Raw genomic sequence first — 12,977 nt, 5'->3', positions numbered from 1 at the left:
TGTTAGTTAACTGACCTCAGTTCAGACCCTGTTCCCAACATAACAAAACCTAGCAGTATTTTAAAAGTAAAATAAGGATAGTTGATGAGTTGTGTTAACTTACTGCCTCTTCCTCACATTTTTAATCTCCAAGGAACTCCAAATACTCTACAGCTATAACTCAACATTCAAACAGCCCTGGGGTCCATAGGGGCAGCTAGGTTGATCCTACTGAAGTGGATCCGGTCACTTCTCTTAAGATTTGTTAATAGCTTCTCACTACCTATAGAATAGAAACTGCACTCTGCCTGGCATTCAAGCCACCACCTTTTCTCCAGCTGATTAGAACTGCTCAGAACTCGCTATCAGGCCTACCATTCCTGTCTTGCTTTACTTGTGTGACTCCCATCACCTAAACACCCTTCCTACTCTGTTGCCCACCTCCATGTTTTTAATCCTCAGCCTTCAAAGCCCAGCACAAACACTTTTTTCTTAGTCCCTCTGCTGGAAATCGTAAACTCATAGTTTTTATCTAAAACCACTCATCTCTTTCTACTTATTTTATGCATTATTTTATCTTGCCTCCTAAACTCTACGCTCTGAAAGGGCATCCTCTTGTGCTTCCCTGCTTGTTCTTTGTGGCCCTTTGCACAGTGCCTGGCATGTAGGATGTGCTTAAGGACTGTTTGTTACCTGAGTACCAGGCTCAGCAAGTACCTAAACCCGCTCCCTCCCTTTTTAATCCCCGTGTCTCTCCGTTCTTTCTTCTCAACAGGAGAAGAGCAGATCAAACCAGGCAGGGGGTTGTTAGTGATGAATGTACAAAGTCTTCACTGATAATTCTCTCTTATTATATGGCAAAATATTCGAGGAAATATGTCTTGTATTGTGAGGCTCTTGAGACTGATAGAGATATATAGGCAATAAAGTGTTTATTACCCTTTTAGCCTTCTCATGAATGAATTAACCAGGAAAACAGCCCTTATGAGATGGAGTTGTGCTTTCAGAGCCTAGTTCTGACTGTATTAGAAAGAAATATATCGTTCATTAACTTGTTTACTTCAGAAGGAGAAGTTGGAATCCCAGAGCTTAGGTTGCCACGCTTCATGGTTTTTTTTAAACCTGAAAACACCCAATTCCAGGAAAAAAAAAAAGGTAATATGCAGTATGTCTGTGCATGTGCTTGCAAGCAGTGGGTACACACTCAAAAGCCACATTCATCATTCAGTTGACATATTTTGCCAGTTTGTCCAAGTCAGTGAAGGAACAGATTGCCCATGTCGGGAGATGTTTTTTAATGCCACCACTGGGGAGGGAAGGCTCCTCTCTCTAGTGAGTAGGAGCAAGAGATGCTGCTGAACATCCTATACCAGGACAGCTCCCACAGCAAGAGATGTACAGCCCAAAATGGCAGCTGTGCCGAGGTTGAAAAGTCCTGTCTAAATTGGCCAGTTACTGGGACACCTGGGTGGCTCAGTGGGTTAAGCTGCTGACTTCGGCTCAGGTCAAGATCCCAGGGTCTTGGGATTGAGTCCCACATCGGGCTCTCTGCTCAGCAGGGAGCCTGCTTCTCTCTCCGCCTCTGCCTGTTTGTGCCTGTGTTCGTTCTCTCTCTCTCTCTGACAAATAAATAAGTAAAATCTTTTTAATAAATAAATAAATAAATTGGCCAGTTATTTACTGCACAAATGTTACTGATTCTTTCCATCAGGAGGTACACATCCTGACATTTTTCATAGTACCTGAAGGAAAGCAACAGTTCATTATCTAGTTTAGCATCCCACCAAAAACAGTTTAAAAGGGGGAAGTGACACTTGTTTTCAAAAGACAAAGATAGATTGTTAATTTCAAAATGCTTCTTAAGATTAATGTCTATAGGAGGGCTTTTAAACAGTCATTCTGGTTCCAGTTTTCCCACAACACTCTAGAAAGTTATATGTGAGCCTGGAAGTCTGCCCAGTTGCAGATAAGCAGGGCTGTAACAGATTTTTTTTCTTCTTAAATGAGAAAAAAATTTAAGACCTTAAAACGAAAACAGCCTTTGAGAACTTCTGGCCTTTCTGTGATCTGTAACTGGATGAGTTTCATTGCCTCTAACATTTTACACACACCTACCTATATCACAGGATTTATTAATATGTGTTATTTTCTACTACATTTCTCCAAGGAAATTCTGAAGTGGGAAGCAAAACTTCTTATTTTTTGGAGCCCCAGTACTGTGAACAGTAATGTCTAACAGACACTCCATTCCTAAGAACAGCAACACCTGGCAGGCATCAAGGCACTGTCAGGTAAATCCCAAGAAGCAGTAATTGTCTCAATCTTAGTTTCCCACTGATGGACCACAGTGGTTTTGCGTATCTTAACAGAGAGAAGCTGCATACAATTAGAGAGCTGTATTCTAAATCCAGCCCTGACAATCTTCAGCATGTTGTTTTTCCAAGATGAGACTTTTCCTTCTGTCCAGCAGGTGAACTTATATTTGATATTACCTGCAATGTTTCCTCATGATAATATCACCTTACCCCAAGACCTTCAAAAGCCTACAGAATGACTACCTGACTATTAGAAACCTCATAGAAACTTCTTCCTGTTGCTTGGTTATAATCCTTCTGCATTTCCTGGGGACTTTACCTCGGCCCAGTGCATGATGCTGAGCTTTAATGAATGTCAAACAGTCACTGTTTGGGTAAATGCCAAGAAAAACAATGAGTGATACAAAGAAAGCAGTGAAAATCTGTACCTTCTGCCTTTATCCCAGCTCCACATCTGCACCTTTTATCATCAGCCCCAAGAATTGGGGTCTTCTGTTTGGAAATGAGCTGAGTCCCATAACTTCCAAAGACTTCTTGCTATCATACTGGGCTGGAGAGAAGCTGTTCAAAACAGGCACCTCCCTTAGTAGTGTGGCCTGAAGATGCACAGGCCCCCCTTGTTTGGTGCTGATGCCCTCACTGCCTTACAGGATGCTTAAAATTCCCAGCTGGCCTCCTTTGGGAATAAGGCCTTAAAATCACATTTTGCCTTTGATAAGTGATATCTGGAGTATTCACACATTAAAATGTTACTGTTCTCGGGTGCCTGGGTGGCTCAGTGGGTTAAGCCGCTGCCTTCGGCTCAGGTCATGATCTCAGGGTCCTGGGATCGAGTCCCGCATCGGGCTCTCTGCTCAGCAGGGAGCCTGCTTCTCTCTCTCTCTGCCTGCCTCTCCATCTACTTGTGATTTCTCTCTGTCAAATAAATAAATAAAATCTTTAAAAAAAAATAAAAATAAAAAAAAATTAAAAAAATGTTACTGTTCTCTAATAGCCCAGTTGTAACCAGTTAGTATATCTGATTAGCCAGAAGGATCACTCAAGGCACAAAAGCAGTGGTAATACAGGGCTATATCTTCATTCATAAAACTCTGAGGGGCTAGAGAAAAGGCAAGAGAGAACAAAACCCACTCTTAGGGGGTGCTCAGCCAGGAGCCACTGTGGAGAGGGTCTGTGAATACTCAGAGAAAACATGGGGGTGAGGGAATACACAGATGACCGTGGATCAGGTGAAAATAAAATCAGTGCAGAAAAGACTCAGATATAGGACCCCCGTGACCTTAAACTGCTCCCAGAATTTATAGGTCACAACTTTGCTTTGGGACACTTCTGTATATGAGTGCAAAACAGAAGACGGAAACAAGATTTAAGTTCCCCATCTCCCATACTCTAAGATGTACATGGTAACATTGTGAACGGAGTAGAAAAAGGCTTTCCTTCTCAGGAAATAAAAAACACTTCCACTCTTGTTAACAATTTTCTCCGGTCACAAGTCTGTAGAACTGATTAAAAAAATATTTGAAAGGAGTATTAACATTCATAGATATTAAGTTATTTGGGTAAAATATGCTAATTATTTCCATTTAATTTATAATACTGAAAAACTCAATGCAGCCTAAATGCCCTTGAAGCAAAGACTAGTTAAGTAAATTCTGCTGTATACAATGGAAGCTATGAAGTCATAAAAATAAAGATGTATATACATCTATACTTATTATTCTAGAAAACCATGAAATATTGTTGAGGGGAAAAAGCAGATTACATATGTGAGTATTTCCCTATAAATATACATGCAAAGGGACGTGTTTAGAGATACTCACAAATAGACTGTGTTAACGATGATAACCATTAAAATCAAAACCTAGTTGATTTTGTTTTCCTCTGTTCTTTTTTTTTTTACTTTAAATCTGTATCTTTTCCAAAATGCCATAATGCATTTCCTTGCTGAATCCTTTACCTCAAATGCTTTTCTTCCCCTGATAGCCTTCATCTAAAACTATTGCCTGCTAAGACAAGCAAGGATTGTGAAGTAGAATCCATACAAATGAATAGAGTGGCGTCCACACTGGAGGATATCTCATCCGTGGCCATAAGATCAGGAAACAAGGGAAGTAGAGGTTCTGATGCAGGAAAGTGCAACCTGGATATTTGGCATTCTGTATATAATTCTAGCTCTTCGACTAACAGGCATCAGTTGTTACCATTTCTTGCCCTTGGGCACGGAACATGTTATCCTCCATTTTATTTAACTTACTGTAAAATGATATTGGCTATGCTGCTACTTAAGCTATCTTCTGCCCACTTAGTTTCTGTCTTTTGAGGGCTGTGCCCCCTCACTACCCCACCCCATCCCTCACCCCAGGAATGTACTCTTAGTGGTAGAGTAGAGGGAACTGTGTATGTTGAATCTATCGGTACCTTATAATTATTAAGATGTCTTAAAAGTCAGGGGCGCCTGGATGGCTCAGTTGGAAAAGCAGCTACCTTTGGCTCAAGTCATGATCCCAGGGTCCTGGGATCGAGCCCCACATTGGGCTCCCTGCTTGGTGGGGAGCCTGCTTCTCCCTCTGCCTCTGCCTGCCACTCCCCCTACTTGTTTTCTCTCTCCCTCCCTCCCTCTCTCTCTCTGTCAAAGAAATAAAATCTTTAAAAAAAAAAAAAGACATTTTTAAAAGGCAGAAGACCATTGTCTTCTCCACTAAAAAGTATTTGACAAAGGTCGAAACTTCAAAGATAACAGAAATTAAAGATATTTGATATATCAAAGGAGAGTGAAAACATACTAACCCTCGAACCCAGCAAACAAGGCTCAATCCCTTTAGGAAGTCTCCATTTAGAAAGAGAACCCTAGAAAGTGTCCTAAATGAGGCGATGAGAGGCTCACAGTACCTGCTTTGTAAAACCAGACCCAGCCTTGTGACTGCCCACTCAGAAATCCAGGTCTCCTGCTCCTCTGTTAATGCTTTCTTCTCTACATCATCCACCCTCAAGAAAATTACAGCAGCTGAGCTCTGTAAATTAAACAGATTAATCAATCAACATTAATCTGGAACAATTCTGTGGAATTACTAAGAATTGAGCTTATTTTTATTTTGATTTGTAACAAAAGCCCCATACAACAAAGTAGTTGAATAAATCCCAATTCAATTAATCAGTACAGCAAAATGACACCAACAAGTACTTGAAGAACCAGTTGGAAAGAGTGCAAACATGGAAGTATTGAACTGCCATATAAGCAATACACCAAGTAATTGCCCTAAGAGCTGGGAGAGGAAACCATCACTTCAGGCTTTGGTGGCCTTTAGGGTCTCAATGGAAGACTCATATTTATTCAGAACCAAAAATCCAAAAGTCCAGTAAGGAATTATTTTTTTAATGGAATATTAGGCTACATTTAACAATAGACTTTATAAAGAATATCTTGTTATAATTCTAATTCTCTACTTGGACACACTTGAATATAATCAACATTTCTTAAAGCTACATGAAAACGTCTGCGATCAGCCAGCTCCACTCACAGAAGCCCTAAGAGAGATTTACATCTAAATATCAACATAGTATAAAAATATGAAGAATTAGCGAACTATATAAATAACAAATTATCTACATACATTGTATCTCAAAATACAGCGTTGACATTTTTTGCTATCCTAGTTCAGTCAGGATGACCGGAACGGTCTCAGAGAAGCAGAAATAGAATTCGATTTGAGCTAAGAAAATTCAAACCTAATTATATTGATAATGCCTTCTATTTCCCTTCCGTTTTTTAAAAATAAATTTTAATGAGGTATAGTTTACATAAAACCAAATACTCCCGTTTCAATTGTCAAAACATTTCAGTGAGTTTTAAGAATTTTAGCATACCGGGATAACCACCACCACAAGAACTCGAACATTTTTGTTACCTGCCAAATTTCCAAAATCTAGATCAGTACTCCCCACCCCCACACCACCCCTCATCAGTGTTCTGTCACTGTGAATCAGATTTGTCTTTTCTAAAGTTTCATAAAACTGTAATCATACAGGATATATAATACCCCAGTGTAAGGCTTTTTTTAAGATTCAAATGTGTTGTTGCATATATGACTAGTCGAATTTATGACTAGTTCTGCTTATTGCTAATTAGCGTTGCCATGTGTGGCATTCCACATTTGTTTATATACAACAAATAATGATGGACATTTAGGTTGTTTCTACTTTTTGTCTATTGTAAATAAAGTTGTTATGGACATTCATGTACAAGTCGTTGTGTGGAGATTTCTTTTCTCTTGGGAAAATATGTAGAAATAAGACTGCTGGGTTTTACAGTAAGTATATGTTTAACTTTATAAGAAATAACCGCTTTTCTAAAAAAAAAAAAAAAGAAAGAAAAAACCACTTTTCTGAAGTACTGGTACTGTTTTACATTCCCATCAACAATGTATGAGATTTGTAATTGCTCCAGATTCTTAATATAACCACTGTGGTTTTACTTTTTTTTTTTTCCCCTTTAAGTATTGGCATGGGACGCAACATGGGTCTTGAACTCATGACCCTGATGTCAAGACCTGAGCTGAGATCAACAGTTGGACAATGAACTGACTGAGCCACCCAAGCACCCCTCGCTGTGGTTTTACTTTGAATTGCCCTGCTTAATGATGCTGACACATTTTTGTATGTCCATATAGCTTATAAAGTGTCTTTTCAAGTCTTTTCCCAATTTAATTGGGTTGTTTATCTTACTGAATTGTAGTAGTTCTTTATATATTCTGGATACAATTCTTTTGTCAGGGATGTGTTTCGAGAATATTTTCTTCCACTGAGTGGTTTGTGTGGTTTTGTTTTGTTTTGTTTTTTGTTTTGTTTTTTTTTTTAGTATTGTCCTCTGAAGGGCATAAGTTCTAACTCTGTAGAAGTCTGATTTATTGATAGCTTGATATCAATAGCTGAACTCTCATTGTTTATGCCCTAAGAAATCTTCTACTATCTCCAGTTCATATAGATTTTCTTCTATGTTTTATTTTAGAAATTGTAAGTTTTACCCATTAAGCTTAGGTATATGATCTAATTAGAGATTAATTTTGTATATGGAATATGCTAAGAATCAAGGTTCTTTTTTTTTCATGTGATTATCCAGTTGTTCCTATACCATTTGTTAGAAGGACTATTTTTCCCCTTTGAATTACTGTGGCCCTTTGTCAAAAAATGATTTGACCATATATGGTATTTGACCATATATGGGTAGGTCCGTTCCAGGATCTACCTGACCCATATGTTTATCCTGTAGTATAGTAAGGTAGCTTTGTGATCCATCTTGAAATCTGATAGTTGAAGTGTTCCTGTTCAGAATCATTTTGGCTATTCTAGATCTTGTTTTTATATAAAAATTTTAGAATAAGTTGTAAAATTGCCTGCTGGGATTTTGATTGGGATTTCACTGAGCTATGGAACGATGGAGGGAGGGGATTGACATCACAATATTTAGTCTTCAGTTTAGAAACTTGGTACATCTCCATTTATTTAGTTCTTCTTTACTTTTGTTTGGCAATTTTTGTAGTTTGTTGTTGTTTTTAGTCATAAAGACCTTGGACATACTGTGTTAAATTTATCCCTAAGTAGTTCATCTTTTGATACTATAGTAAGTGGCATTTTATTTCAACTTCCAAATGCTCATTGCTAGTATATTAGAAAGACTAGATTTTTGTGTATATAACCTTATATATGCTAAATTCAATTCTTCTATTTGACTCTTTATAGATTACTTCAATTTTTCTACATACACAATCATGTCATCTGCAAAAAAGGCAGTTTTACTTCTTTCAGTCTGTATTCCTTTTATTTTTTCTTACCTATTGTACTAGCTAGGACCTTCAGTACAATGCTGAATCAAGACCTTGACAGCATTATTCTTACTTTATTTTCAGTCCTGGTGAAAGCATTCACCCTAACAGATAATGTTAGCTAAAGGTTTTTCAGATACCCTTTGCCAAATTGAAGAAGGTCCTTTCCATTTCTAGTTTGCTTTTTAAGAGGTTTTTGTATTATGAATGGGTATTGAATTTTATTAAACATTTTTTGTGTATCACATAGGAAGATCATCTGGTTTTCTCCTTAATTCTGTTAATGTGGCAGTTACATTGAATTTTTTTTTTCAATATTAAGGCAACCTCGGGGCGCCTGAGTGGCTGTGGGTTAAGCCTCTACCTTCGGCTCAGGTCATGATCTCGGGGTCCTGGGACCGAGCCCTGCATCAGGCTCTTTGCTCACCAGGGAGCCTGCTTTCCCCTCTCCCTCTGCCTGCCTCTCTGGCTACTTGTGATCTCTCTGTCAAATAAATAAATAAAATCTTTTTTTAAAAAATAAAAATAAAAAAATAAAGCAAACTTGGGACACCTGGGTGGCCCAGTCAGTTAAGTGTCAGGCGCTTGATTTTGGTTCAGGTCATGGTCTCAGGGTCATGAGATGGAGCCCTGCATCAGGCTCTACACTGGGCGTGGAGTCTGCTTAAGATTCTATTCCTCTCCCTCAGCCCTCACCCTGCTCATGCTCTTGCTCTCTCAAATAAATAAATCTTTTAAGAAAAATATTAAAGCAAGGGCTTCTGGGTGGCTCAGTGGGTTAAGCTTCTGCCTTTGGCTCAGGTCATGATCTCAGGGTCCTGATATCGAGCCCCACATCGGGCTCTCTGCTCAGCAGGGAGCCTGCTTCCCTCTCATTCTCTGTCTGCCTCTCTGTCTACTTGTGATCTCTCTCTCTGTCAAATAAATAAATAAAATCTTAAACAAACAAATGTTGAGAACAATGTGGAGAAACTGGAACCCTCATTTGTTGCTGGTGAGAACTGTAAAATGCTGTAGCCATATTGGAAAACAGTGTTGCCATTCCTTGAAAATGTTAAACACTGGAGAGAATATATGACCCAGCAATTCCACCGCTAGGTATCTACCCCAGGAGAAATAAAAACACATGTCCATACTTGCGTGGACATATAATTCTCACAGCAGAATTATTCATATTAATCAAAAAGTAAAAACAACACAAATGTCTATCAATTAGTGAATGGGCAACACAAATGTCTATCAATTAGTGAATGGATAAACAAGAGTATGTCCACACAGTGGAATATTATGTGGTGACCACAAGGAATGAAGTATTGATAAATTATACAACATTGATGAACCTCAATACATTATGCTAAATGAAAAAGTCAGTTGCAACAGACCACATACTACATGATGATTTATATGGCATGTCTAGAATAGACAAATCCATAGACACGTAGATTAGTGGTTGCTTAGGCCTGGAAGGTGTTGGGGGATGGCAGGAATGGTGAATGATTGCTAATGCATGCAAGGGTTCCTTTGGGGATGTGTAAAGGTTCTAAAATTAGATTATGGTGATGGTTGCACAAGTCTGTAAATATATTAAAAACCATTGGATTGTACACTTTATTTTTTTTTAAAGATTTTATTTATTTATTTATTTGACAGAGATCACAAATAGGCAGAGAGGCAGGCAGAGAGAGAGGAGGAAGCAGGTTCCCTGCGAGCAGAGAGCCCGATGTGGGGCTCAATCCCAGGACCCTGGGATCATGACCTGAGCCGAAGGCAGAGGCTTTAACCCACTGAGCCACTTAGGCACCCCCGGATTATACACTTCAAGTAGCTGAACTTTATGGTTTGAAAATGATATTTCAATAAGGTGGCTAAAAACAGTGAACCGAGCTTCAGGGTCCTGTGGGATAGTATCAAGTGGTTTCATATATGTGAAATCCAGAAAAAGTGATAGAAAAAATAATGGCTTTAAAAAAGAAGTCTCAAATTTAATGAACACTATAAATCACAGACCAGGAATCCCAAAGAATCCCAAGCAGAATAAACACACATATTCACATCCCAAATGGAGGTATATCATAGTCAAATTACTGAAAACAAGTGATTAAGAGATACATCTTAAAAGTTGCCAGGGCGGGAGGAAAGTTGCCAGAGAAAGCGGGAAACACATTATACACAGAGGAATGTAGATAGAAATTCTAGCCAATTTCTCGTCAGAAATATGCAAGAAAAAAATGAAATGACTATAAAATGTGGAAAGAGTAAAAAGTCAATTTATAATTCTATATTAAACTGTTCTTCAAAACAAAAGCAAACTTTTAGATAAGCAAAAATGGAGAGACTTGGTCACTTGTAGATTTGTACTAAAGAAATGTTAAAGGAAGTTCTGCAGGCAAAAGGAAAATGCTATCTGATGGAAAACTTGGACTTACACAAAGGAACGAAGAGCACTAGAAATGGTCAATATGTGGATAAGTATGAAATATTTTTTGTATTAATGTATTAATTTCTTTAAATGGTAACTGAGCAAAGAAAAAACCAAAATTAAAAAAAAACACAGTGTGTTGTGATATTCACTAACAGGTGTAGAAATAAAATGTATGATTGGGGTGCCTGGGTGGCTCAGTGAGTTAAGCCTCTGCCTTCCGCTCAGGTCATGATCTCAGGGTCCTGGGATCGAGCCCCTCATCGGGCTTTCTGCTCGGCAGGGAGCCCTCTCTCTCTGCCTGCCTCTCTGCCTCCTTGTGATCTCTCTCTCTGTGTCAGATAAATAAAATCTTAAAAAAAAAAAAAAAGAAAGAAAATGTATGACAAGGGTTCAAAGGACAAGAGGGGAGAAAAAAGCAAGCATAATGTTGCAAGAGTCTTACATATCTTATACAAGATATGGTATAATATTACTTCGATGTAGACTGAATAAGTTAAACAACGATACTATAAATCTTAGAGGAACCATTAATAATTAGGATGAAGAGAAATAGCTTATAAACTAACAGTGGAAATAAAGTGGACTTCTAAAACATAACCCAAAAGAAGGTAGGAAAAGAAAAAGGAACAATGCAGATTTGGAAATTCATCAAACCTAACAAAAATCTTAAAGTTGAATGCACCCAAAATAGAGCTTCAAAATATATGAAGGAAAGCTGATAGAAGTGTAAATGGAAACAGACAAAGGCATACCTGGAGACTTCCTTTGCCCTGTCTTAGTATTTGATAGAAAAAAGAAAATCAGTAACTATATAGATGATCTGAACCATCCTATTGAACAACGGTTCTAATTTATATTTGCAGTATGCTTCACTCAGCAACAGTAAAACACAAGTGTACATGAAACATTTACTAAGATCCAAATGCTGAGTCAGACAACATGCTTCATCATATTTAAAAGGATTGAAATAATTACAGATAGCATTTTCAAAAAAAAATGGAATTATCTGAAATTATTTAGAAAACCTAAAATATCTTAAAAACTAAACAAAACATTTAAATTAAATAGCCCAAGGGTAGAAGTCACGAATTAGACAATATTTTTACCTAAATGAAAATGTAAAAATATGTCAAAATTTGTAGGATATGAAAAATACTTAGAAGAAAATGTATAGTTTTAAATGCTCAATTATAAAAGAAGAAAGTGCTAAAATCAATCTAAGCATCCATATCAAGAAGCCAGAAACAGAAGAGCAAATTAAATCAAAGTAAAAGGAAGAAAATAATTAATAAATATAGGAGTTAAAAGTGATAATATAGGAAACAAAATAATAGTGACATAGAATAGGAAACAATATATTAGAAAATATTAGAAAATCATTAGAAATCCACCGAGCCAGCCAGGTGCCCCTGTTCTCAACATTTGTTATTGCCTACTTTTCACTCTAGCCATCCAGGGAGTATGAAGAGGCATCTTACTGTGATTTTGATTTGCATGATGTTCAGTATCTTTTCATGAGCTTATTGGGCATTTATATGTCTTTTTTGGAGAAACATTTATTCATATCCTTTTCCTACTATTAAAACTGAGTTATTTATCTTTATGTTATTGACTATTAGAGTTCTCTACATATTCTGGAAACAAGTCATTTATCATTTGCAAAGATATTTGCAAATATCTTCTCCCATTCTATGAGTTCTCTTTTTATTTCATGGTTCCTCCTGCATGGAGAGTTTCTATCACATGAGGAGTGATCTCATTTGGTGGACTCTTATCTTATGGTAGATTCCTTCCACATGGTGAGGTCCTATTTCTTGGTGGGGTCCTTGTACATGAGAAAGTCCTGTTTTGTGGTGGGGTCCTCCCACTGTGTAAGGTCTTCCCATATAGTAGGTCCTGTCTTTGCAGTGGTGTAGACCTCTAATATACTTGAGTCTTCCCACATGGTGAGGTCCTCCTACATAGTGAGGTCATAGCTCATGGTTAGGCCCAATCTGCTTTCCAAGTCTACATCCTTACCTCATCTATACCTTCAGAGAAATTCTAGTCTCAATCATCATCTTCCCTTCTACCACCTACCCAATCTTAACTTCCTCCCCTTCATACCCTAGTGTAGACCCTTATTGCAGAGAGGGTCGTTTCTTCACTCTTGTCCTCTGAACTGCTTTTGTCTCCTCTTGATGGCCCTCCCATGAACCCAGACCTGTACCTGATCTCCAGAGAACCTCTAGTTCTCTGCATGATTATGATTACTTAGGAGAGCTTGGAATGGACTCCTTTGACTTGAGTATCAGCCTTGAGAATTTCCAGAACCCTTTAGTTAAAGCATTTGTTCCAGGGCACCAGGGTGGCTCAGTTGGTTAAGTGTCTGCCTTCGGCTCAGGTCATGATCCCGGAGTTCCAGAATCAAGTCCTGCATCGGGCTCCCGGCTCTGTAGAGAA

General features: G+C 38.1%; 1 protein-coding gene across 1 annotated transcript in view; it reads right to left on the bottom strand.

The window, feature by feature from the left end:
* CCNY (cyclin Y) overlaps positions 1–12,977 on the bottom strand; it is a 328,449-nt gene that overhangs the window by 242,536 nt on the left and 72,936 nt on the right. Inside the window, exon 3 of the mRNA XM_059184275.1 lies at positions 5,184–5,305. The gene's annotated coding sequence lies outside the window, so the exon portion shown is untranslated. The remainder of the gene's footprint in view (positions 1–5,183; positions 5,306–12,977) is intronic.

This window comes from Mustela lutreola, chromosome 8 (genome assembly GCF_030435805.1).
Source record: "Mustela lutreola isolate mMusLut2 chromosome 8, mMusLut2.pri, whole genome shotgun sequence".
Classification (NCBI taxonomy): Eukaryota; Metazoa; Chordata; class Mammalia; order Carnivora; family Mustelidae; genus Mustela; species Mustela lutreola.
This window is presented reverse-complemented; position numbering and strand designations above follow the sequence as displayed.